The sequence below is a fragment of the Pelmatolapia mariae genome, linkage group LG4, assembly GCF_036321145.2.
Source record: "Pelmatolapia mariae isolate MD_Pm_ZW linkage group LG4, Pm_UMD_F_2, whole genome shotgun sequence".
NCBI classification, from domain to species: Eukaryota; Metazoa; Chordata; class Actinopteri; order Cichliformes; family Cichlidae; genus Pelmatolapia; species Pelmatolapia mariae.
The window spans coordinates 30208885-30234639 of record NC_086230.1 but is presented as its reverse complement, the minus strand read 5'-3'; the positions used below and the strand labels follow the sequence as shown (position 1 = coordinate 30234639).

General features: G+C 40.9%; 1 protein-coding gene across 1 annotated transcript in view; it reads right to left on the bottom strand.

The window, feature by feature from the left end:
* The window catches only part of shank1 (SH3 and multiple ankyrin repeat domains 1), a 102111-nt gene extending 84971 nt beyond the window's left edge, over nucleotides 1-17140 (bottom strand). The window contains exon 1 of the mRNA XM_063472386.1: nucleotides 16998-17140. The gene's annotated coding sequence lies outside the window, so the exon portion shown is untranslated. The remainder of the gene's footprint in view (nucleotides 1-16997) is intronic.
* Nucleotides 17141-25755: the final 8615 nt, after the last annotated feature.

The following is a 25755-nucleotide window of genomic DNA, read 5'->3' as shown; positions in this document are numbered from 1 at the left end:
CAACAAATGTGTCCTTCATTTCCCCGAATTTGAAGGATCGGTCGGGTGTGTCCTTCGTGGCCCACCATATCCCAGAATTCATAGCGCGGCCCAGCCAAATTTCAGCTGCCAACAATGGCGGCCGCTACTAAGTTTTAAAATTAGTCTTATTAATCTTTCTGGGTTGCAAAATAAACTTTTAACATATTTTCAGGCGGGAAAGTAGCTGTGTAAATTACAAAGATCTGCTTGGTTTATCAAGACATCGTATATTTGCAAAAGTGTGCCGACGTTTTCGGAGACGTCTGTTACCCATCAGCTCGATAGCAAGCCAGGGGGTTCAATGGTCACTCCAGCCGGCGAGAGCAGCGGACTCCCGGCTTCATCGTTTTCAGATCAAAGTTATTAGATTATTAGATTAAATAAAACTTTATTAATCCATTGGGTGGGTTCCTCCGGGATTTTCACACAGCTGAATAAACGTTAAACAGAAAACTGTTTAACTGTGAGACGGTTGAGAATTTATGCCTGTTATATTTTAGATAGCAAGGAGCAGACGGCCGAGTTTATTAAACTCCACCACAGCGGTGACGCAAATCTGAAGACTAGACCGTCCCATTTCACAACCTCGCTCTTCCGGTTTTCTTGGTCTGCGGAGGACCCGGCTCACGTATACCGCGAAGCCCGGGTCCTCCGAAGAATGCAGCCGACGTTTTGGGACACAGCTAGTGCCTTTTTGTTGTTGTTGTTGTGCTAAGCTAATAGGCAGAATGCTACAGACATAGCCCTAAAGAATGTAGCCTCATGGGCAGTGTAGTCTGTGCTGCAGCGAGAATGGACTGCCATACTCGTTATGTGTCTGTGAGCGCGAGAAGGGAGAAAAAGGAGAGTGGAAAAGTACGAGTTGTCATCGAGCAGAAATGGGAGCTGGAACCATGTTAACATAATAACCACTGCAGCCAAGAAGAGTGCCTGACGAGCCCAGTTGTAAGTAAGCTATTAAGACTCGACTGTACACTGTGTTCGTGTTTTCCTCCGAAACAATAAGTTCTGTTGGAGCAGCCTTTCAACGCCTCTCTCTGTCTCTCGCAAGCAAAGTTGACCCAGACAACAAAGTAAAGCTATTTTTCGGCTACGAGCCCGACACGGAACCCGAGGTATTAGCCAGAGGGCCCTTTACTACGGTTCGGCGCCGCGGACCTTCGGTAACAGTAATAAATCACATTCATGTAGTTGTAAACAGCATGATAATATATTAAGTAATCCAAAGTATTCAGAATACGTTACTCTCATTGAGTAACGGAACGGAACACGTTACAAAATACATTTTGGGGCATGTATTCTGTAATCTGTAGTGGAATACATTTTAAAAGTAACCTTCCCAACAATGCTCATAAGACTGTAAAAGGTTGGTGTTTCTGATATCATTTGAGTTTTTCATGCAACTGGCCAGTCACGATGTTGGGATGTCAGTGATGTCAGAGATCTGCATATCTAGTGGGGATCAGCATGAAAATGAGTTTGCGGTGTATGAAAACACAGGAATTTCATCCAGCTCACTGAGGTTTGTGTCCCATGAAAAATGAAAATCAAATGCAAAATAATTACTTTCAGACTGAGCGGATGTTTTAGTTTAAGTTAAAAAAATATGATTTTTTAGTTTTCTTTTACAGTTTCTGTCCTGGCTTGGGTAGTTTTACAATCACACAGATTATTTTGATCAAATAGCCCTTTTTACAATCAGTAGAAGCAATTCAAAGGCTTTTGAGGCAAACGTGTGCAGGCTTTTTCCCAAAGTTGTAAAACTCTAAGATCACCAAAAGGCGATTGTTGAGCACTGATTATGAAGTAGGAAGAGCAATATGAACAAAGATCACACAGTTAGCTTAAAGCTCTTTAAATATCAACCACAAATTTCCCTGGAAAGGTCACCATAATTAACTTTGTTGATAAAATTTAAGAAATTAAACAATTAAGAAATTAATGATGAGGGCTTGGAGCAACTTTTGATAATCTATTTAGATATGATACAGTGTATTTATGAAAAGGAAACACTCTGAAACTTTATGTTTAACTAAATAGTTGTTCAATAAATTAACTTCTTGTTTTGCCTGTAATAATTTCATAAAGCAGAGGAAAGGTCACATTTAAAATGCCGTGTTTAGTCCAACCAGCATCATAGAAGTGGAAAATATACAATTAAGCATCCTAAAGGAGGAAAAGAAAGAAAAATGATTGTAACTGCTGCTCATGAACATAGCAGCTGATTATTTTTCTATTTTTCACCTAGTTGATCATTTCAGCTCCACTTAATAACAAACTAAAGCTTCGCGAAACGCAAGCGCTGTTCATCTTTACATGCGTGGATTCGAGCACCGTGTTTGTTCAAGATCCCTCCTATAGAAGAGATGAAGACAGTCGATCAGCTGGGGAGTCAGAGAGCTGAGATCACTTTCAAATAGCCTGCTAATTAATTAGCTTTATTTGTCATCGCCACTAATTCTCTGTGGAACAGCACAAAACCTGTTCTTGGTTTCTGCTAGCAGCTATATGTGCAGCCTGTTTGAGAGAGCTGAGTAATATCCTCCGTCGCACAGACTCATCTCTCTGGTCTGGCTGTGGAGCTGAAGCGGAGGCTCGGCTGCCGTCTAGGCCCAAGTGGGGGGTTTCGTTGGCAGAGCATGGGGAGGTCATTAATAAATAAGCCAAAACGAGAGTAGCTGTAGGGAAGGAGGCTGCCTGAACATATGAGGGGCTGTGAAATATTAAAGGATGCTGCTCCACTGCTCCAGGCGCCAAATGAGAGGCTGACCATGTGGCAACCTCCGGGTCGTCCCTGTTGTTTTCTACTCCCAACCAACTTCACATGTCTCCCTGTCGGTCACATTCACCACAGCCTGCTGGATTTCTGCTTTGCTTCTCTCTTCCCAGAACAGCGTTCTTTGAAGTGGTTGTCAGAAAGTGCCAACCGTCAGCAGAGTCTGCAAAGCAATTCGAGTTTTGATCTGGACCCGCTGGGAATTGGCCAAAGCTGAGTTTGTGTTGAGCGTGCAGCTCTGACAACACTAAAGATGGGCTTTATGCATCCATCTATCCATCCATCCATTCGCTTCCGCTTATCCTTTTCAGGGTCGCGGGGGGGCACTGGAGCCTATCCCAGCTGTCATAGGGCGAGAGGCGGGGTACAACCTGGACAGGTCGCCAGTCTGTCGCAGGGCTAACCCACAGGAACAAACAACCATTCACACTCACACCTAGTGGCAATTTGGATTATCCAATTAACCTATCCCCACAAGCTGCATGTCTTTGGACGGTGGGAGGAAGCCGGAGTACCCGGAGAGAACCCACGCAAACACGGGGAGAACATGCAAACTCCACACAGAAAGACCCCGGCCTGATGTTGGAATTGAACTCAGGACCTTCTTGCTGTGCGGCAACAGTGCTAACCACCGTGCCACCGTGCTGCTGAGGCTTTATGCAGTCGTTGGAATTCAATAGCGTCCATCAGGAGACACAAGAGTGATTCATACTTAAATACACTCAAAATGAGGTAAAAAGTATGTGGGGACAAAAGCCGGACAAAGCTGTCACGTCTGAGAAAGCCCTCTCTGACCGAGGGAAGGGAGATTTTAGCTCCCTGCGGTCCAGCAGTGGCTGAATCAGCGCTTCTTTCAGGGTCTGTGGTTTCACGTTTCAACGCTCTTGAATGAAAAATCTATTTTCTCAGACAGATACAGAATCCTAAACAGGCACAATACGGAGGGGCTTTTACCCACTAACTACTTCACAAGGGCCTCGTTCCATACAGGCTCATCAAAAGCAGTTAGTATTCAGAGCCTTTTTTTCTTTTTTACATCGACCATATACCAACATTTGTATGACAATAAAATGATCGAGAAGACATTTGGATAAAGCAAATATTCTGCCTTTTACTCCAAAACACATTTATTTGGCACCTCTAGGTTTTGTTTACTTTGAAGCAAAAGGTTCTTTCCTCCAAAACATATGATCTCCCTCTTAAACTTAATGCACATTCAAGTTTTTTCCTGACGAAGTGGTGATGCGTCAGGCATCAGCATCATCACGATTTCTTCTAGCACTAAGTTAATGTATTTCACAGCGAGATTTATAAGCAGGCCTGTATTTGCTTTTAGATTTGTTATTTTTGGTACTGAGTCACTTGGTAACTTAATGCTATCATTAAGCTGATGTATATGGGTTAAAAAAGTGCAATGACATCACTCTGTACTAAACAAAAGGAAGCATTTATGTGATAAATGTTTTATTATTCATAATTCTTGGGTGCCAACAAGTTTTTTTCTTTTATGTTTGAATCCTCTGAAACACTTTTCTTGACCAAGTTAAAGAAAGGTGGATTCTCCTGATGTCCGTGTTGACACCAAGTTTCATTAGATTTCACTCTGCTCCTTGTTTGTTGCTGACAGAAAAAAAAAGCCCTGACCTCCGACTAGGCTACATGTGGGCAGAAAAACGACCCGTGATAATCCACCCCATGATGTTCTGAAAGGAAAGGAAAAAGCCCACCAAGGATTTTACTTTGTGTCTCAAAGCAAATGACCACAATGAGTCTGTTAACTTGATTCCAATACAATATGAATCATCACTGATATCATAATATATATTATAATATAATGCAATAAGCAAAATGTGGGTTTTTGTTTTGTTAAATTTGTTTCAGTTCTGTTATCCAGTGTGTGGTCCTGCCCCTCGCTGATACTCTACCTGAGGGGGGACTATCTTCTTTAGACTTCAGATGATCAGTTACATGTTAGTGTGTCACTAAAATTAATAAAGAAAATATATTTTTTGCTTTAGATATTTTAAACATTTTAATTAAAGTATTTACTTTGGTAGCACAGTCTACTTTAAAATCAACTTTAAGAGCTAAAAGAGAGAGAAAAGTAGCTAAATTGTTTGATTAAACAATTTACAAAAAAATAAAAATAAAATCTTTTCCACCACTTTACCACTTCTTGTATTGTCTGGAGTTTGTGTGTCCAGCAGTATGTCCACCTTCACTGACTTTATCTCATTGCAAACGGAGCTGATTTTGTTTTGGAGCTGCAGCATCAGCATCATTTTCTTCCTTGGAGCTGAAGGGCTTTACTCTGCTTGATGGAGCTTCTTTATATCTGAAGTGGAGGCAAATGTCCCCAGAATGAGCTGAACTTCCCCTTCCGGTTTCATATTGGATGCTTCCAAAAAGCGACATTCATAGAGCTCTTTTTCTTCTGATAGTTTTGTTCAGCTTTTGATAGATGCTGAGCAAATATGATCATTATCTTTACAGGATGACTGCTGAAAAACAGATGCTGACTTTGTTCCTTTGTGCAATAATGCTCCAGTTAAAATATTTTTGCAAAGCCAGAAAACCTCCGCTCCAGGTACACAGACTATTAAAAGACGCCTGTTTTTGATGTCTCATGTGCATGATAAACTTACTTTATGTGGACACCCACCATCGCCTCTCTGCCCCAACAAATGTGCTATAAACTTGTGATGTGATCATTTAGTTCCAAAGGACATGAAAAAGCAAAAACTCTCAGCCTGAGCCCTCACAGCATGATTTAACTAACCAATGGGTGGCGTGTTGGGGGCTATAGCCATCAGAATCAGGATATATTCCACTATCTAATGGCTAAGGATCAGGAGAGACACGGAAACACTGTGAATATCTTGATTCAAGGTGTTCACATAGTTATTTATTTGAACTGCAAATTTCCAGCATTGCATTCCTGGTTACAAGAAAAAGTAATCTGACTACTTTAATGAGTTACTTTGTTGTGCATTTCTTTTAAATTGTAGCATTTGCTTTCGCAAGCAAAGAATGTGAATACTTTTTCCACAGCTTTTCAAACAGCTCATCTGTAAGCATCTTTATCTAAACTGTCTCTAGCTTCTTTGTCTTGTATTTTCTAACAAAGCCCCTCTCCTCTTTTAAAAAACAACAGTTTCACATCCTTGCTCTTCACTTTGATGATTTACTGGAATTTGGTGACTTTTGATGTGGTCTTGTGTGCTTTTTGTTATCTGGCTTGAAAGCGACAGATAGGTAACAAAAGCAGAATGACTTTGAGCCACAGATTCAATCTGAATTCATAAGCTCCAGCTAAAGAGGAAGGAAACCATCACATATCGGCTGCTGTATAGACTGCATCCCCTTTGCCCCTTTCCATATGCCCTCTCTTGTCTACTTTCACTTTCCTCCTATAGCTTGCACTAACAGCTATCTAATCGTCAGTGACACTTCTTTTTGCCCACTCGCCTCCTCTGATGAAACACCTTAAGTGCAGAGATCACAGGAGAATATTTGTTGAATATGTCCAAGTATGTCCCCTCTGTCAGCTAAGCTGTGTGGTGTCCAGGCGAGCTGCCACAGTGTACTGTATCCCATATATCACCTCCCATTCACGCTGCCACAGCCCCCTGCCACTGTTACTATAAATACAACCAGCTGTGTTTCCATTATTAATGCAACAAGACGCCCAAGCCTTCCCCGGCCTGCACAACGCCGATTCATCATCTCTCATAAACTTTAAAACACCCACTGCTGCCTACTGCTGGTGCAAACGAACACACAGCGAGCAGGTGCATGGTGCACGCACACACACCAACTCACACTTCTCTCCATGACAAGTTCACTGTTGAAGGAGGAGGCAGGCAGAGAGAGAAAATCAGGATGAAACCAAAAATAACACATTGCATCTTGATGACAGACCGGTTGCAATTGGACTGTAATGAGATATGGAAGCAGAGGGCTGCCGCTCAGCGGAGGTGAATTGAATTAGACTCTATTCTTTCTTGCAGTAACAAATTGAGATACGGTAATGTAGTTTAAAGGAGGTTACATAGGCAGAAGAAATTAAGCTTTGTTTTTCAAATGCCATAGTTTATCACTACAGTCAAACGAGAAAAGCCAAGCTATAGCTAGCTGAAGGTTTCACGAGGTCTGTCCCAAAGAATGTCTAAATAACGAGTATGTTCACCTATCACTACCCAGCACGGGTCAGATAGTGACATTACCTGTTTATAGGGGCCAATGAGACGATAGCTTAGAACAAATAGGGCCCTGTGACACTCAAGGTTCTTTTTTTAGTAATTTTCTTCATGCCTTTGGGGTCAAGATAAAAGATTCATTTTGGACTATTTTACAAAAATCACATCTGTTGCCGCAGTCATAAAAAAGGTGAAATAGTCACAAAAAAATAAATGAAACTGTTTGTACTCCTGGACAAAAATGGTCATGATTTTTTCAGCCAGTTAGCATAATTGTGGGCCTCATGTTTTTTCTAGACAACGTGCATCACCATGGCAACCAAAAAAACAGATCTTTAAAAGAAGTATTTGGCTTTTTTAACCAAACCATTATTTATTTGTAAACCTAACACAGCAGATTTAATATCTAAATCTAAGCCGAACCTTAAGATATGACCTTTAACCCTTAACCCTTAACCCCAGCGTAAAAGTTTTAATGCTTAGTCTTAACCAATTGACACAATTCTACTTAATAAATTTGAAAAAATATTGAATCGAGTAAGAAAAAATGTTGTGTCTGATTTGAACTTGGGTATCTGGAAGGAGCAAAGAATTGATTCCCACCTACTCCTCTAAACATGAACTTTTTTATAAGTTAAAGGTCAAAAATATCATTTCAAGGTTTGTAGCTTGCAGACCCCAATGCAGACTTCTGAAAAAGAATTCATATTAATAATGGTAATGGAAAAGACTGCTAATTTAGTAACAACTAGCTAAAATTCAACAGAGCAAGCACACATGAGAAAGTGTAGACAGAACATTGTATGACTCAAGAAAGAACTAAGACAAACCGAAGCTTTAAATTAGACGCAGGGCTATCAGGGAGACTGGAAACACCAGGGTAAGGAGACATAGCTGAAACTAATCAAGTCAATAACAAAGGAGGTAAAAGTAAAAGCAAGGCACAAGCTAAAGATGGTTAACAAAGTAAAATAGAAAGTAACTTCAAAGGGAACCTGATAACTTGACAACAAGGTACAAGATGACACCTCAGAGACTGACTAAACTAAAAGGGATAGTATTCTCAATACTAAAGAAAACCAGATAACAGAAGTAGCAAGAACTAAAAGCTAATCGGAGTGTAGAGATTAAACAGAAAATAGCTACAATAAGCACAAGCATAAAAAGAACCCTTACTGTAATTATAGACATAAAGAAAATCTCAAAAGTTGAACTAAGAAGTCCGAACAGAAAACTTATAATAATTCAACAAAACCGACAGAGCATAGCATTTCATGTATAAATGGCAGTATGCGTGTGAGATCACACAGATTTAAAAAATGACATTAAAAATAATGAAACATTTGTGTTCAGAAACACAAATCAGTAGATCAGAGGTTGTGGGCATTTCACATGCACTGTAAGATTGCATTGGTCTTAGTTATCATTTGGAAACAAGCACCATCAGGTTAGTACTCTGTATATAAATAGTTAACAGACTGGTGTTTAAATAGCTTGAGCAGTCAAAGCACATTCACTGTACACTGTACTGGAAAAAAATCAGCCTGTAAGCAAAATAATAGGATGCTAATTTAGTTTTTTCTTCAGACTTATAATTAATAACACATTTGCTAACATGAAATCTGGGCTTTTTTTTGTCTTCATGACAAGTTCAGTGGTGAAGTAGGAAGCATACACAGAGGGAGAACCATCATTAAAACCAAAAATAACACATTGCATCTTGATGACAGCTCAGTTATAGTTTGACTTTAATAAGATATGGAAGCAGAGGGCCGCCGCTCAGTGGAGGTGAATTAAATTAGGCTTTATTCTTTGTTCCTCAGATTCAGTAACAAATTGAGATACAGTAAGAGGCAGAAGAGATTAAGCGTTTTTTTAATGTCATGGTTAATCACCCCAGTAGAAAATGCAGAGCCAAAAGCTAAACTATGGACAGCTGCGGGTGCTACCACAACAGAGACACGCTGGAACTGAACCAAAGCACCTTTCAATCACAAGGAGCGAACCTGACACCAGCTGAAGCTTGCACAAAGCATCAAGTCACACACAATGACAGCAATGTCAGTGGACATCTCAGCTACACCACAGAGGTCCTGGACTGAGCTGACAAGTTATGCTGCATTTATTCCAGCATAAGGACACTAACGACTGTCTAAAACAACATGAAACAATCCAAAATCTGCCAAACAAGACCACCTGTTGTTCAAAAATGGCTTGACGTCAACATATGCCAGCATTTGCCTGCTTCCGCTTACACATTTTACTCTGTGGTTAAAGCAGGCCTCTCACAGAGAAGAGAACATGAAGTACTCATTGTGGCTGGAAACACTTCTGAATGCTGCTCACGAGCCTATGAATCTGCAGGGAGACTAAAATTGGGATTTCCAGCAAAAACACAGACATGTTTTTGTGTTTGAACTCATCTGAGATCAAAGAAAGAATCAAAATTGATTTTTTTTTCTGGAGATTTTTTATTATCCTTAACATTTTTCGGTTGTTAAAACACATGTAAAATATAAATGACTGTTTGGAAAAGTCAAAAAGTTCAGTCATCAGACTGCTCTAAATGATTTATTTAAGCCCTTTTTTTCTACTCTTGGTTCCGTATGATGTCAGTGAGAAAGGATATCCCTAATATGGTTGTTATTTACAAGGGACAGCCAATCAGAAGTATGCTGTCCTAAAACGAAGAAGAACAGAACTAAAACAGCTTGCTTCAGACAATATTAAAAGTCTGTATCAAAGCTCAGAATCAGGTAAGTTAGCATTTTTTTCAACTGTTAATCAAGCAAAGCTACTCAAAGTCTAAGAAATAAAAATATGGAGGTGGATATGGGCATTAATTTACTGTATTGTTGTAGCTGCCAATCCCTGAGCTCGTATTTACCGCCTAAAAGCTGATACAAACAGTGCCTTCAAGTAGGAGGCTCATCTGCTGTCTTTCCCACAGGATCTAAATGCAGCACTACACCCTCCGGCTGATGCTTACACCGCTGCCTTCAGCTTTGTGCACAAATACACAAACACACAAATTACACCCCACCCTACACTCTGATCATCATCCTGGGCCAGCATTGCTCCACTGCCACCATGCATTCACTGCTGCTGCTGCTAAATATAGCAACCCCACTTTGATGATGCAGTGGTTACTGTTGGGAGAGCTCAAAAAGCGCCCCTCCCCCCCCCCCCCACCCCATGCCTCTCAGTGGCGCAATTAGCCCTAATAAACTGAGAGTGAATTGATGATGCATGGAGGAGTCTGGTCAAAGTCCTCCACCCTCAAACTCCCAAAGAACCTCCCCTCTAATTACCACCAGCTGAGACAAGGTAGGAGAACGTGACAGAGTGAGAAAGAAACATAATATGCAAGACAAATGATAAGCACTTAAGAAACTAATAACACACCCATCAGCTTTAACTGGACTGTTTTTAGTGCTCCGGCTTCTATGCACAGCTGGCAGTGTGGAGAAATATTTTAACAACCTTCGTACTGAATGACTTAAATAGTTCTGGTGATCAGTGCTATTGGATCAAAATTTTCATTTGCCATATGGTTTGGTATAAGATTTAGCACAGCAAAAACTACACAGTGACATTCTCATCAGACTCAACGGTGCTTTGAATAATAAAGTTGAAACCTCCAAAGCTGAAAAATGACTCGAGCAATAGATGTCAAAAACTGCAATTCCTCAACCTGCCACTTGGGGCTTGCTCCAGCGAGCCAATCCCCATTGACATTTATGTTAAAATGACCAACTTTTGTAATGGTGATTTTTTTCAAATAATAACACTTTTAATTGTATTAAAGGTGAAATATTTAATAATTAGAGGCATGGCCACTTCTAGTGGCAGACGTGTGCCAACTAGGCCGCTACCTTTGTTCCAGGCATCACATGAGCTCATTAGAGGCCACTAATGTTTGTGCTGGTGTAACCTTTTATAACGTTTCTAATGGAACTGTTTAATAAGCACATGATCAATTGTACTGGAGCTCATATAGGTTTGATATTTTATTTACCTGGTTGCATATCGTTTTAACCAAGCTGATAAGTTAGCACTAAACTGTCTCGTTCAAATGTTCACTTTTGGTTTCAAAAACATCCAAGATGACGATGGTCAGTGGCTAGTGGGTGACATCCATTCATCTTTAATGATTCAAATGACCTAATTGTGTCTTTGGACATGCCAAACTGCAAACATTGCTTTACCTGCAGAATCCAGCCCATACCTTTAGCTGTAGGACATGGGTGCAGAATTAACCACATTTTAATCAAATAATAATAATATATCTCGATATGAAATGAGGTTATTTCATATTTGAAAAAATATTAATAATGTCACTGAAATTGAAACATTTTGAATAAAAACTACTAACTAACAAGCTCCTCAAGCCCAAAAGCAGTTATTACAAAAGCATTCCCAAATGTAATCAGTTACACAGCTCCACAAAAAAGAGCCAAATGAACAACCTTGTGTCCTAAGGATATGGGAGAATTTTGAAATGCATTAGGTGTCCTTGTCACCGGGCCAGACTGAGATTCGAAAAGCTCCCGTGAAAATTGGCTTTCTCACTCACTCTATCAAAACTGAAATTTAAAGAGTAAACAGTGATGTTACTGAATCTGTTCTCTCTGCCACATGAAAGGCGACAGTCATGACGCACGATGAGGCTGCACCCATCTTAGTCATAGTTGTACTAGCCGGCCTCTTCATTGAAAGCGGTGCCACGTGTGGCAGCCTTCAAAACATGCCAGGAAGGAAGTCCTTTTGCAGGTGAAAATTGTTAATAAAAAAAAGAAAAAGCAGGTTCACTTTGTCGCAGATATAAGTCTAGTTCTTCAAACTTCACTGCAATTTTCATCCGGGAGCTAGACCGGACCGTTTGAAGAGCTGGTTTGTGCCATCGGGCCACATGTGTGATGCTCCTAACTTTATAAGATAACACTCGAGCTACAATAAGCTAAAATTGTTGCCTAGACACAGCTTACATTTTTCTTTCTATAAATGCTGAGACCCACCTAAGCCATTATTAACCCATCACGTTACCATGCCAATGTCTTCCAGGTTCTATAGTTAGCAGAAACATGGTAGCCATAGATTTCTGTTCACTTTACATTTTGAACATTAACCAAAGCCTCTAAAGCGACACTCATTCCTGACCATGTTCCACCTTCCAATCAAGCGGGAGGTGTTTCATGACAGACAAGCATCAGTTTTTTGCATCACGTCATGTGGAGAAAAATGGACTGTAAGTAATGATAGCACCTCTGTCTCCCAAACACCCTGACAGCCTATTAACACTAGACAGAACCATCACTCTGGTATGATGAAACAGGTGCAGACAGTAAAATGATTAATAGAAAAAGAGACAGAGCGAGTCACCAAGAGATAGGTGGATAGAGGTAAACGACACAGGAAAAGGAAAAAGGAGAGACAAGAGAGGGCAATGCTGAAGTAGGACAGAGCGCAGGGGAGGCCTGTCTGTCCCAGATCAGTCGTTTACATGAGATGGAGAAGGAATGAGTGAGACTGGAGGAAAAAAAGAGAGAAAAGAGTGAGAGAGTAAACGAGATGGCTAAATCTGGAGTTATGAAATACATCTCGCTCTGAGCAGTGTGGCAAATATTGAAAAGAAAGTCGTGCTGTACTCCCTGCGCTTGGGCAAATAAACCAGGAGAGAGACTGAAAATAAGAGACACAATCCCTTAGAGGAAACAAAGGCTTTGACAAGATGTCGCCACAACAACAACTGAACACAGGGATAATCAGTCCAAAAGTCACAACATTCATCCTCCTTCTTTCCTTCCCACGCCCCTGTGGATGAAGATTCAGTGCAAACATGGATTGAAATAATCCAATTAATTCCAATTAATCGAGATTCATCTCTGTCAAGGCCTGTTTTGCGTCCATGAGTCAGGTAAGCTCTGCCTTAGTGTGCTGATAAATCCTCTTTTTGCCAAGCTTTGTTAAACTGAATGAGTGGCGAGAAGAGATTTTGGTCCCTTGATCCCCAAAGAGGGATCTGCATGGGTGGAAATGTCAACTGTGCGCTGTGTATACAGTGGAACTAAAGTGCGCCGTTTCACAACACTTTACCAACCAAGAAGGAATTTGTGGTATTTTCCTGCTAACATGAGCTGAATGGCAATTCAGCTGTTAAGGGCATCCGATTGTGCCTGTTTGTTGGACCTTGCTCGCTTTGTGCCAAACAAGATCTGAAGTACAAACGACATGACAGTCAGTTAATCAACACTCCACAGAGGCGTCGGCCTGTTGAACCACATCGACTAAACTCGGCACCCAGGGAGCCAAAGTAACAGATTTAGATTCGGCCGATCTGGGCCACACCTCCAAACTTCACTCCCTCAGACTCCTCTTTCTGTGTCACTCAGTGGATTCTGTACCAATATAACCAAATTGAGGACTAGTTAAACAAACTGGTTTCACTCCCTGATGACGAGGCAGAAACAAGAGATAATGGTGTGAACTAGTTCTTACTTTCTACACTCTCAGAAATAAGGGTAGATTTATACAGCTTATACAGCACAAGCACCTAAAGGTAGAAACGTATACATAATATGGCCTGATCCCAACTAATTAAATGTGAGACATAGAAGGACAATGTGGAACACTAATAATGCTGAGAGTTAGCCTGAAATGTTGATAGATGACTTAACAAATGATAAAGAGATCATGTGAAGGCGACATATAATAAGGATATATTGAATGTAATTTTCCCACTCCACATAAGCGTGAATTAAAGCTACAGTTTCTTTTATGCTATGGCCTTTTTTGCACCTGTGTATTTGCTTGTGCTTTTCTTTCAGGTAGTCATCTTTGGATTTCAGTAGGAATCACATTTTTGAGCCTCGTCTTTCTTGTGAGGTGAAATATATATATATGGACACATGTACACACACATATATATATGTAAAGCCAAAATCAAAATATGGGATACTGTGCCAGTATGTGGGACAGGGGAATAAGGGATATAAATGATGTGCACTGCCACATAAACACTTGTGTCCATAATACCTATGGGGGTCATGCAGGTTCTCAAGCAATAAAAAGCACGTTTGCAATTCTCTTAAGGTGTAACATCAGAAAATCAGCTGTGTCCACCAACAGGGAATTAAAATATTAATTTCACTTGTAAATTTTAAGGATTTACTGTTTAGCCAGTTAGCACTGTAACCTCACAGCAAGATGGTTCAGGGTGTGAATACAGGCTGGGGCTTTTCAATGTGGCATTTGCATCCGTGCTCTCTGAGTACTCCAGTTTCCTCCCACAGTTCAGAAAAATGAAAGGTGTTAGGTTAATCAGTGATTTTAAATTGGACACAGGTGTGAATGTGAGTGCGAATGGTTGTCTGGCTCTATGTGTTAACCATCTGATAGACTGGCAACCTGCCCACAGTGTGCATTCACCCATATATGAACAGGTTGGAGGCTGCAGCCTCGTGCAACCCAGAACTGGATTGGGGCAGAAGACAGACAAACGGACAGACGGATGGATGGATGGATGGATGGATGGATGGATGGATGGATGGAAGGATGGATGGATGGACGGACAGACGGATGGATGGATGGACAGACGGACAGATGGATGGATGGATGGATGGATGGATGGACAGACGGACGGATGGATGGATGGACAGACGGACAGGTGGATGGATGGATGGATGGATCGTTCAACCTCGATCTGATTTCTATATCAGTGCCTCAAAGCAAAAATAGGAAGGTGCACATGTTCATGGATAAAGCTTTGAGTAGTCAGTGGGACTAAAGGAGTTCTACACAAATGTCAGTTAATTTCCAAGTGTTTGAATGAATAAAACACTCAGTTTTATGGTACTCAGTTTTACACCTTCATTTTTAAAAGTCTGTTATCTTTGTGGAAAAAAGCTGTCACCAGAGGTTCAAGATTCACGTCTTTAAGATGCAAACTCAAAGCACCGTGGCAGAATCTGGGATACTGCCCCATTGTACTCCTAAAGGTGCAACAAGGTACTGTATTTTATTTTTAGTGCATAAGAAACCTTTAATGGATAAATAAGACCTAGCTTGTCATATTACAGTACTTTAAACTTCAATAGTGAATTTTAACAGTGAATTTTCATCCTTGTATAACTTAAATGGCTACTATTGCATGCTACTGCTGTGGGCAAATAAAAAAGTGAGTGAAATCTTTATATTTTTAAATCATTTTCAAGTATCAAGTATTTTGGTGATTTCCTGGCTTTTATAGAAGACTGACCTTCCAGGTTAGTCCTGTAAATGTGATATCTGTAATAACAGATCATCAGACACGGTGAAGAGTTACAGATGCTCATGAAACAAGAGCCTAATGCAGATAGACCATTATAATCACAGCCCTCTCTATGCAGAGACTCCATCACCTGTAAATCTCCCACAGAAAGTGTGGATTCGCCAATTAAATCGGAAACTTATGGCTTTGAATTGTGCCTGTGAAGACTGAAACTTATTACTTTTATATGAGCAAGTGAAGCGTCACTGACACTGATCTATGGAGAGCTGGTAGCGTGCGTTAGTGTGCAATGACTGCTTGACATCAGCATGTGATGAGTGCGTTTGAACTTAGAGCACCACTCAAAGGCAGAGACTGAGTTGTGTATCTGTTCACCAACACTCAACTCAATCCTCACTACAGAAAAGCCCTTCACTGTTATACATCAAGCCGGTCGATACGCTCCTCTAAAACCACAATTAATGCACTGATGGAAATTGATGGAAAGTGAAAATTTCCATTGTCTTGTGGACAAACCACATGCACTAAAAAAATTGCACGTGTGACTTTTCATTATCGAGAACTCTTTTGTGTCTTTTCTTATGCAGCTAAAGTTTTGCTTCATTGTGTTGAAATCCACCCCGCTGATCTGCACAACACAGAAACAGCTTGTGTGTAATTATGTGTACCATGTAGAGAGCCGTCACCTTTCTGTGCCGCCGTGTTCAGTAGAGACAAAGGCGTCTATAGATAGACTGAACTCAGGTGGCGAGATAATGACAGGACCAAACCAAACACATGTTCCCTGCTGGCAAGGTGACCCTTTTCTTGTAGAAGCAGTCGCTCAAGTGTGAGGAGAGCAGTTTGACATTAATTTCTGCTGCTGTTTAATTCATGGCAAACCCACTGTGTCCACTCCATCGGTCCACACATTTCTAACGCAAACGCGCATCTGTGTCCACGCTCATCCATGCGTGCCGTGCACTACTGCCAGTGTGTCGGGTTATCCAGAGTGGCTTTCTTGGGGATTTTTATGCACTGTTTAGCTTTTTAAATGTGAACACTGAGCAGTGAACTCCTTTGAGCAGCAGATCATCACCAATCGTTGGCATGCATGCAAATCTATGTGGGTGGGATTATCAGTTTGACACAATGATAAATCGAAAAGCTGGCGTATCTCATATTTTTGCCTTTTTTGGAGCAGCTGCACATACATTTATTCATTCCCCAGCTTGTCTTTTCTTATTCTTCCCTCCTCAACAAATGTTTGCTCCTCCAGTTCTGCTTTCTTCTTCTTTTTTTCTGTTCGTCCCCACACTTTTTGCCCTCTTTTTTTTTCTCTCTCTATAAAGCTGTGAAAGACTAAACTGGCTATAGCGCTGGCATAAGGAGTAATCCACTGTCAACTACTGCTCTGTTTACCTTCCCCTGTGTCTGTGCATCCCTCAGCAGATCCTCTAGTTTTCCTGCAACTGCTGCATATTTTCTTTTAAAAGCTGGGACTCTGCATGCACAGACTGCCATGTGGCACAGGAATTAATGTTTCACATCAATGCAGTAAACTTGAACATGCAAACCTCCTCCCTGCCTCCCACCTCCTGCTACACACACACACCCTACAGACTCCATCACCATCTCTCCTCAAAAATAAAATCATACTCTCTCTTTTGCTTTGGCATGCACCCTACTCCATTTCCATGCATGTCAAGAAAAAAAAAAAGGAAAAGCAGAAAAAACCAGAAAACATTCTTACTGTCTTCTACAATCCCTGATGAATTACAGAAATCCCTCCTCTGGAAAAAAAGGGGACAGAAGTAGAAAAGAGAGGAAGGAGGGGTAGGGGGAGCCCAGCGGTTGCCAGTTGCAGAGGAATAAGGAGTGAGTAGGGGCGAGCAGGAGGATGTAGTGAAAAGGAAAGAAAAAAAAGAAAAGACAATCACTGCTGCAACAATAAAGACCCTCCTCCTCCTCCACAACCGCCACCAGAACAAGAAATTACAAGGTGTCCGGCGTGCCGCTGTACGCGGAGGTATGGAGCATTATCCTCGGCTCCTAGCTCGTCCTCCAGCAGCGGCAGCAGCTCTGTAGTAACACTTCTCTTTCTTTGGTCCGGCAATCTCCCCATGCCTCGCTCACTATCCTCCCCTCCTCCCTCCCTCCTCTCAGCTTGTTCACAGTGCCCCCCACTCCCTCTCGCTCCTCTCTCTCCTTCTACTGGTTGGCTGGCTGCTCGCCCCCCTCCCTCCCTTACCTCTCCGTCTCTCTGTCTCTCTCCATCCCTCCTTCTCTCTCTCCTCCATCATTACCCGGATACAAGGCATACCCCTCCCTCCTTACATCGGTCTCTCCTCTTTCTCTCTCTCCCTCTCTCTGTCTTTGATGTTTTGGAGTTAGACTCTTAGCTGTGAAAAGAATCTGCTTCTTTTCTCTCTCTCTCTCTCCGTCTCTCTGAAAGCACCACAGAACAGAGAAAGAAGAGTGGGATCCACCCAACAGTGCAGAGATACATACACCAAACACTCATGCACACAGATGCAGAAAAGATTATCTAAAAATCACCGTGCAATATCAGCAACAAAATCACACACATCAATTAGAGCCACAATTTTCATTTATTTCCTTCCATAATCTGACAGTTTATCCAAATCAAAGACGCAGAACAGTGCACTGTGCAGCAGTTATCTCACACACAGATATATATATAAAGAATGAAAGAGATGTCTAAAACAGGACGAGGGAAGCCACTGCTGCAATGCTTATTACCATACATAGAGAGGGGGTGAAGAGGACTGTGGGTGGAGAAGGAGCTTTCTACTGATGAGCTGAATTGAATAGCAAGTAGAAACCAGTTCCATTATGCCAATTGGATTTCAATAGATGGGTACTGGGGTAGCACTGGGATCTCCTACTCCTCCTCTCCAGTGTGATCAGTGTAAACTCTGGCCTGCTGGCTTGTCTGGTACTTGTTTAATCAGGAGCGCTTGTGCATCCCAGAACCAGAGAATTACCAAGAAAAAATGTTTGTTTTCTGCTGATTTTGGTGTGCGGCACTCTGCGAGTGAAATATTAACTCAGTACACCGAATTCAAAGTGCAGAGTGGAAAAAAATTACCTTTTTGGCATCTTAGTGGTCTTGGTGTGGATTTTTATTGCCTTTTTGATTTAATGTTGCCTGATTTGCTGTATATTTGACATTTTATTGTATTTTATGATAAGGATTTGATTTTCCTGAAATATTTGATTCTGCACATCCTTTAAGTCAGATATAGCAGTAGCATGTTTCCATCCATCTTTTACTTATCCATTCAGGGTTTGGGCGACTGGAGCCTATTCTAGTACGGAGAGAGGCAGGGTACTCTCAAAGACTTTACAGTTACTTTTTTATTTATCTTTATTTACTTTACTATAACTAATTTTACAATTAGCTTTTATTCTATTTTATTCATGTCAGTAGTTACACCTTTAAGTAATGGATTAGACCTCCGTTTGCCTGCTTAAAGATGCTCTGTTGGACTGAGATCTGGTGATCACCCCTCTGGTGCTCACTGTAATGCTCAAGAAAACAGTTTGAGATGATCTGAGCTCTGTGTCATGGCACATTATCTGGCTCGAAGTAGCCATCAGAAGATGGGTACACTGTGGTCATAAAGGGATGGACATAGTCAGCGACAATACTTGAGTAGATAAATCAATGGTATGGGGCCCAAAGTGTGTCAAGGAAATATCCTGAACATCATTACAGTACCACCTGCAGCCTGAACTACTGACACAAGGCAGATGGATCCATTCTTCCATGTTGTTTATGCTAAATTCTAACTCTCCCAGCAGAAATCAAAACTCCTCAGACCAGCCAATGTTTTTGATGAACAGTTTAGCCATTCTCCTCTGAGCTTTGGCATCAACAAGGCATTTTCACCCAGAGAACTGCCTGCTTACTGGGTATTTTCTCTTTTTCAGACCATTATCTGTAAACCCTAGAGATGGTTTATGGAAAATCCCAGTAGATCAGCAGTTTATGAAATACTCAGAGCCATCTGGCACCAAGAACCATGCCATGTTCAAAGCCACTTAAATCACCTTTCTTCCCCGTTCTGATGCTGGGTTTGAACTTCAGCAGGTCGTCTTGACCAAGTCTGCAGGCCTAAATGGCTTCAGCATCTGCCGTGTGATTGGTTGATCAAATATCTGTACTAATGAGCAGCTGAAAAGGTGTCCCTAATAAAGAGGCCAGTGACTGTATTTTATCCAGTGATGAAAGCGTATTGATTACTGTTCATTTCATTCTAGTTTCTTTGCTTTATTTAATCTCTCCTTATTTTTAATGCTATTTTAAATTGAATTATATTTATTTAACTGGTCTTTTCATTTTTAATTGCTTATCATTGCATATTATTTGCTTTGTTATTGCTCTGTCTTTTCAGGCTTGTCATTCTTCATCTGTGAAGAACTTTGTATTGCACTAACATGCATACAAGGTGCAATGCAAATGTGATTCACTGGCTGATTGCTAAAGAAATAACATTTTCAGTGAGGCTGTGATTTATGAAACTCCATACTACGGTGCTGTTTTATCCGATAATGCACTATGTCTTTGGTTCTACGCTAACAAAAACCCAGAAGTCCAGTAAAACTCCTCAGACTGTCTCTGATTCAGATGCCCTGCACTCTAATATGGCAAAGACACACACACACATTTCATGATTCACACTGTTAACATGAGCGAAGCTAATGCTGTGTCATGGATTCATATTACAGGCATGATCAGGCAGTCTGTGCTGTAACTCAAAGGTTACAGAGACAGGAAAATCCTGACATCTCAGCTCTTTAAAGTGGGTTTAATAACAATAAATATCAGCAGCCTTCACTGTATTTTGCCTCACCGACGTGGCATCCATTAGCTCCGAGGCTGTGCATTCAGAAATGGATGCGAATGAATCTGCACACAGGGAGGCCTGTCCACCTCTTCACTTAGTCAGTGACTCATGCGGAGGTCACTTTCATACACAGTATTACAAGAAATACCATCTGATCTATCAGTTTCAATAAATTGGGTCTGTTCTGAATTTTAAGGCTGCATATGCCTGCCTTTGACTGATGAAGCCCAGGGGCTTTTCTCATTTCTTTATTTTATGCCCCCTTGGCTGTTCAGTCCTCCTGTCGCGTGAACTGAAATCAATCTTAGCGCGCCATCTTGAAGGATGTCTCAATTCTCGAAAATGCATTTGGACGGGAGAGGAGAGCAGACTGGAGGCTTGAGAGGAGCTGTGACTGAGGATGCTGGTGTATCTTGAAGGAATGAGGCATGACGATGTTGTACAAAAATGTAAATTTTATGAGGTAAGCATTATTCTTTAGAAATTTCCATCAGGTTATTGCAAAGAGGGTTAGTTAATTTAACCTAAATTGATCTAGGTTAGAGTTAACCTAGGTTAGAGTTAGATTACAATCAATCAATCAATTGATTATAGAGAATCCTGTTATGTTAAAAAGCACACCTGTCCACAGAATCCATTTCTTCCATTCCAACCTCTTCACCACCAAAGAGCTGTCAAAGGACAAGATTAGACCTACACAAGGCTGGAATGGGCTACAAGACCATCAACGAGACGCTTGATGGCAAGAAGGTGCTAACTGTTGGTGCGATTATTCCGAAAGAATTAAGAGGCCACATGTACCATCTTTCGTTTGCATGTGAACATCTAAATGAGTCAAAGGAGAAAGTGATGTGGTCAGGTGAAACCAAAATCGAGCTATTTGGTATCAACTTGACACGCCGTGTCTGGGGAAGAGAAATGCTGAGCATCACCCAAAGAATTTCATCCCCATAGTCAAGCAAATAGGTGGAAGCATCATGTTTTTCTGCTAAGGGTACCAGAAGCCTTCAAGGCATTGAGGCACCAATCAGCGGGACCATGTGACGTAAAGTTTTGGAAGAGAACCTCCTTATGTCAGCAAAGACATGAAGATGAGTCGTGAAGGGGTAGTCCAGCATTACTATGACCTAAAAAAATACATAAACAATAAGCACATTATGGTCATGAAATGGCCTAGCCATCCTACAGATCTCAATCCTACAGAAAATCTGCAGAGGGAGCCGAAGTTTAAAGTTCTCAAGCAGCAACCAAGAAACCTAAAGGATTTAGAGAGTTTCTGTAAAGATGCATGAGCCAAAATTCCTCCTGAGATGTGTGTGAACCTGGAGACCAACAACAAGAAACGTCTTACTGCTGTGCTCGCCAACAAGGTTTCTCTACAGAGCACTAATTCAAAACTGCTTCAAAAACAATCAGTGTCATATTATTTACATTCCAACACTATTGTATTTATGAAACTAAAACAAAGGAGGACAAAACAAAAAGTTATGTCCAGACGCAGAAAAACATCATTATTTTAGTTGTTAAGCCAGGCCCTTTTCATCCCAGGGATATCTGTATGTTTACTGCAGCTAAAGAGAATTGATCACTTCCAGCACATGGTTAGTGTTGTAAAGGAGTCAAGCCAAACTACCAAAGTAGTTCTTTTATTGCCTAAATATAACCAACAAGTGGAAGTGAAAGTAAAAAAGCAAGATGGTGCAAAGTTCAAAGATCCCCCCAGATCCTCTTTCCTTCCCATCATCTCTCCAATCTTCTTCTGTGGACTTTGCATGTCTGATAAATATGGTAATTATCTTTCAGTGACCAAACTAGCTGCTGTCAAAGAGTTAGACCACTCAGAAAGATTTCTAGCTGACACTTGGGAGATGACAGGACCTGGACAAAGCTACCTTGTATTTAGCTCCATTCACTGGCAAGCGCCGCCTGCTGCACATGTGGCTGAACTGCAGACAATTTCTGCTCAGTGGGATTAACAGGGAAAAGGAAGGGCTCCCATAGATGGGCTCTGATCCTTTGGAGAAGCATTCCTACTCCTGAGGCATGAAAGAGGCTTTGCACAAAGCTGAAATATCAAACACAACTAAGTATCCATTTTATTCATGAGTTGCTTTAGTTATAAAAATGATAAGCTGCATGGTGAAACTTTCTGCAGTTCACCACTTGTGTGGTTGGTAACTTTAAAAAGAAACATGGTATCGTTCTTGTCACATTATTTTAAAGCAGGCCTTATTTAAACGTTGCCCAAACACCAATAAGCTCATCTGATCTCAGAAATCATAAAATCTAGTAGTAAAGATGATGCAGCTCCACCACATGTCATAAATACAAATAAAACATGTGAACAGGAAATGAGGATGTAAAGATGATGCAGCTCCACCACATGTCATAAATACAAATAAAACATGTGAACAGGAAATGAGGATGTGCAAACTGAAAAAGCAGAAGAGGAGTGCACAGATCGAAGGGTTTGTTTAACAAGATTTTTTATCAGCTTCAGGCTAGACCGACAGAGTCAACTGCTTGAGAGTAAAAAACGGTTCCAGTATTGCCATGCTTTATCTATAAAGACCCATGTGGCCGTGGCTTGAACACGGGAAAAAGTGGAGTTGCTTTCTTAGCAAACACTCAGACTTAATACAGAAAGATAGGTACAATAAACTTCAGAGCAATATCCCATCTTGTGCAGCTGACATATTTATTCAGCTCGCTCTGTCGGACACATGGGGTTTTGTTACAGTCATAATTTACACTAATGCACTGACACCTTAGCCAGCAGCCGGTCATTTGAAGCCTGGGCCACCTGTCACCTGGGAAATAACCTCTCTCTCCCCTCTTTTCTCAGCCTCAACTTGTTTCTTGGGGCGTTTTCTTGCTACTTCACTGCTGCTGCTGGTGGTGATGACGATGGCACCAGTAGTCTACACTCATATATAATCCTACAACATCTTCACACAGCCAGCCATTTTGCAGGGCTACAGTTGTCATGCACATGACAGATTATAATCCCCAGAGTGGTGAACAGAGGGAACATGGCGTCAAGTGTCTACATGCATGCACGCTGAGCATGTGCTGCAGTTTGAGCTTAATGGAGTTGCCACGTACGCATGAGTAAGATGAAAGGGACACGTCAATGAATAATTAAAAGTGTGGAAACCCTGTGTTAAAATGGCTGGAAAATATTTGATGTGCCACAGAATGGAAGTCTGCTGTATTTTGTATAAGGGAGAAGACAAAGTAAAAAGCAGTGCTGAGCAGCATCTAAGCAGTTGAGAAGTGCATTTACAGTTCTTACTGCAATACAGAAGGAAGTATTAAGCTACTTACCTTGAAGTCAATCTCCTCCTAAAACACATTTTTTATTGCCCTTTTTATTGCCTTATATGGAGCTTTTTTATTGTTCGTGTATCATTTACAATTTTCTGGTGTGTTATCTTTACTGTTCTATTGTTTTATTGCTTCTGTTAGTATTTATAAATTATACTGGCAATTTGTATTTTGCAATTTGGAGTTTTCTTGTACGCCTCTTAGCTTTTTGCTCTCTTTGCATTTTGCTTGTGTGTTTAAGCACTGTATTTAAAGCTATTGTTAACATTAGCTCCCACCGTGGTGCAGCTGGGTCATCCTTCCGTCCACAGTTCACAAGAATTGCTGTTCCATCTGGAGCGTTGGTCAGATTTTAGTGTCACTTGCACACAGTGATCGACCTAATAGGTCTTCACCCAAAGTGTGCTAAAGGTGAGTTTTGTTTGGTGCCTTTTCATTTTCACACCATAACATTCGTGCACAGCATTTACAGTTTCACTAAAATCTCGCTCCTGATTTGATGAACAGGTTTTCACTGTTGATGAATTTTTCATGCAGAAAATGGTAAATAAAGAACTTGATGATGACAGTTTGAAATATCTCTTTGTCACGCATGTTGCATGCCACTGTATCCTCCTCTTAGACTCACAAACAGTTAAATATCTACCGAAAATACACGTTTACAATAGATCCATGATAATATGTGTGGTTAGCCGGTGTTTTTCTTATATGCCTGCCGATTTTTGCTCAGCGAGTACTTAAAAACCATCTCCACTTCAACCTTTCACTCATGCGCACGTGCATTAAGAGCCTAATGATGCAATCCATGAAAGGGGAAATTTTGCTGATGACATGAATCTGATTCACCCTGTGAAATCATGAATTGATCATTCGATGCAACCAAACCGGTGCGTAAATCTGAGCAGAATAAAAACGTGCATTCAGTTATGACAGCCTGAAAAACTGGCTTTTAATATTAAAATTTGTCACAGTCTTCTCCCTTTTTTCTGTCTCTTTAACTGCACCGTGTCCTCACTGCCATAACGGATAATCTCTCCCTCTCTCTTTTTTCTGTCCTCATTATGAGAAAACTGTTATAGTTGGCAACAGAATTAACTGCTCGTCTGCTACCGAGAGCTGAAAAGAAAGAAGTGGGTCATATGTTCAAGGAGAGGAGGGGAAGAAGAGAAGAACGCAAAAGCGTTGGTTGGGTAGGATGAAAGCATAGGTAGAGAGGAAGGAGCTAAAGGCTGAGCACTAAACAGGAGGGTGAACAACGGCCATGAGCTGTGAAATTAACCAGATGAATAAATTAGAGCAGGATAGAAAATGAAGCAAAGCAAAGGTGAATGCAAAGGAGTTTTAACTGACAGTAAAAAGGAATTCTTTGCACACTTGACACAATCTTATGATTACATTATTTGAATTTCTTCTTCTGACTGAATGCTTTGATGAGTACACCACGCTGTATACTCATACAAGATGAAATATTTTACTTGTATTGTAAAATCAACACTTTTTTTCTAAAATTAGATCATTTGTCTAACACCATTAGAGAAGTGAAAGGCAAAACTATATAGTTAGCAAGTCAAATGTGTCCCAGGTAGGTCTGTTTTTTAACTCCCAGAGCATGAATATGAATAACAAGTTCATGCAAGTGCTGATTCTTTTGTAATAATTACCCACAGAATACATATTCACACAGTGCTGTGATGACAGTCAGCAGCTGCTGGCTCCCTGTAGCGGGCAGGTTGATAATCATGGAAGGAAAAACACAGAAAACCATGTAAGTTGTGAGGTTCAGAAATGTTGCTGGTTTGATCACTTATAAGGAAATGCTGTGTTCTTGGTTTTCTGAAAGGTGCTATGTCTCAAATCTGCATAAAGTGTTGAAAATGAGCACGAAATCTCGGGATTACCATCAGGGGATAAACTGAAACGGTTTAATTTAGACCATAAACCAGACTGATACTAAATAATTCTACTTTAAAAGGTGGATGGGTATTTCCAGGATAAATATTGGGTGTCCTGGTTCCAGTTTAGGGGACTGGGTGCATTTGTTTGCTCCTAGTGCTAAGAAAAGCAGCTGCTGGCTCCTGCGGGCAGGAAGTGAAAGATCTTTAAACAACAGACAACGGACAGACTAACGCCAAGATAATGATGATTAAATCAGGGGACGTAGAACAAATGATACAATAAGGTACAACCCTGACAAGATGTTTAATGGACTAAATGATTACATGGGCCCTTGAGAAAACCAACAAGATGGGAAAATGTTGTTAGAATTGTTTTAGCCCTTTTTTTCCTCTAACAGCTACTTGAGGGCTGTGT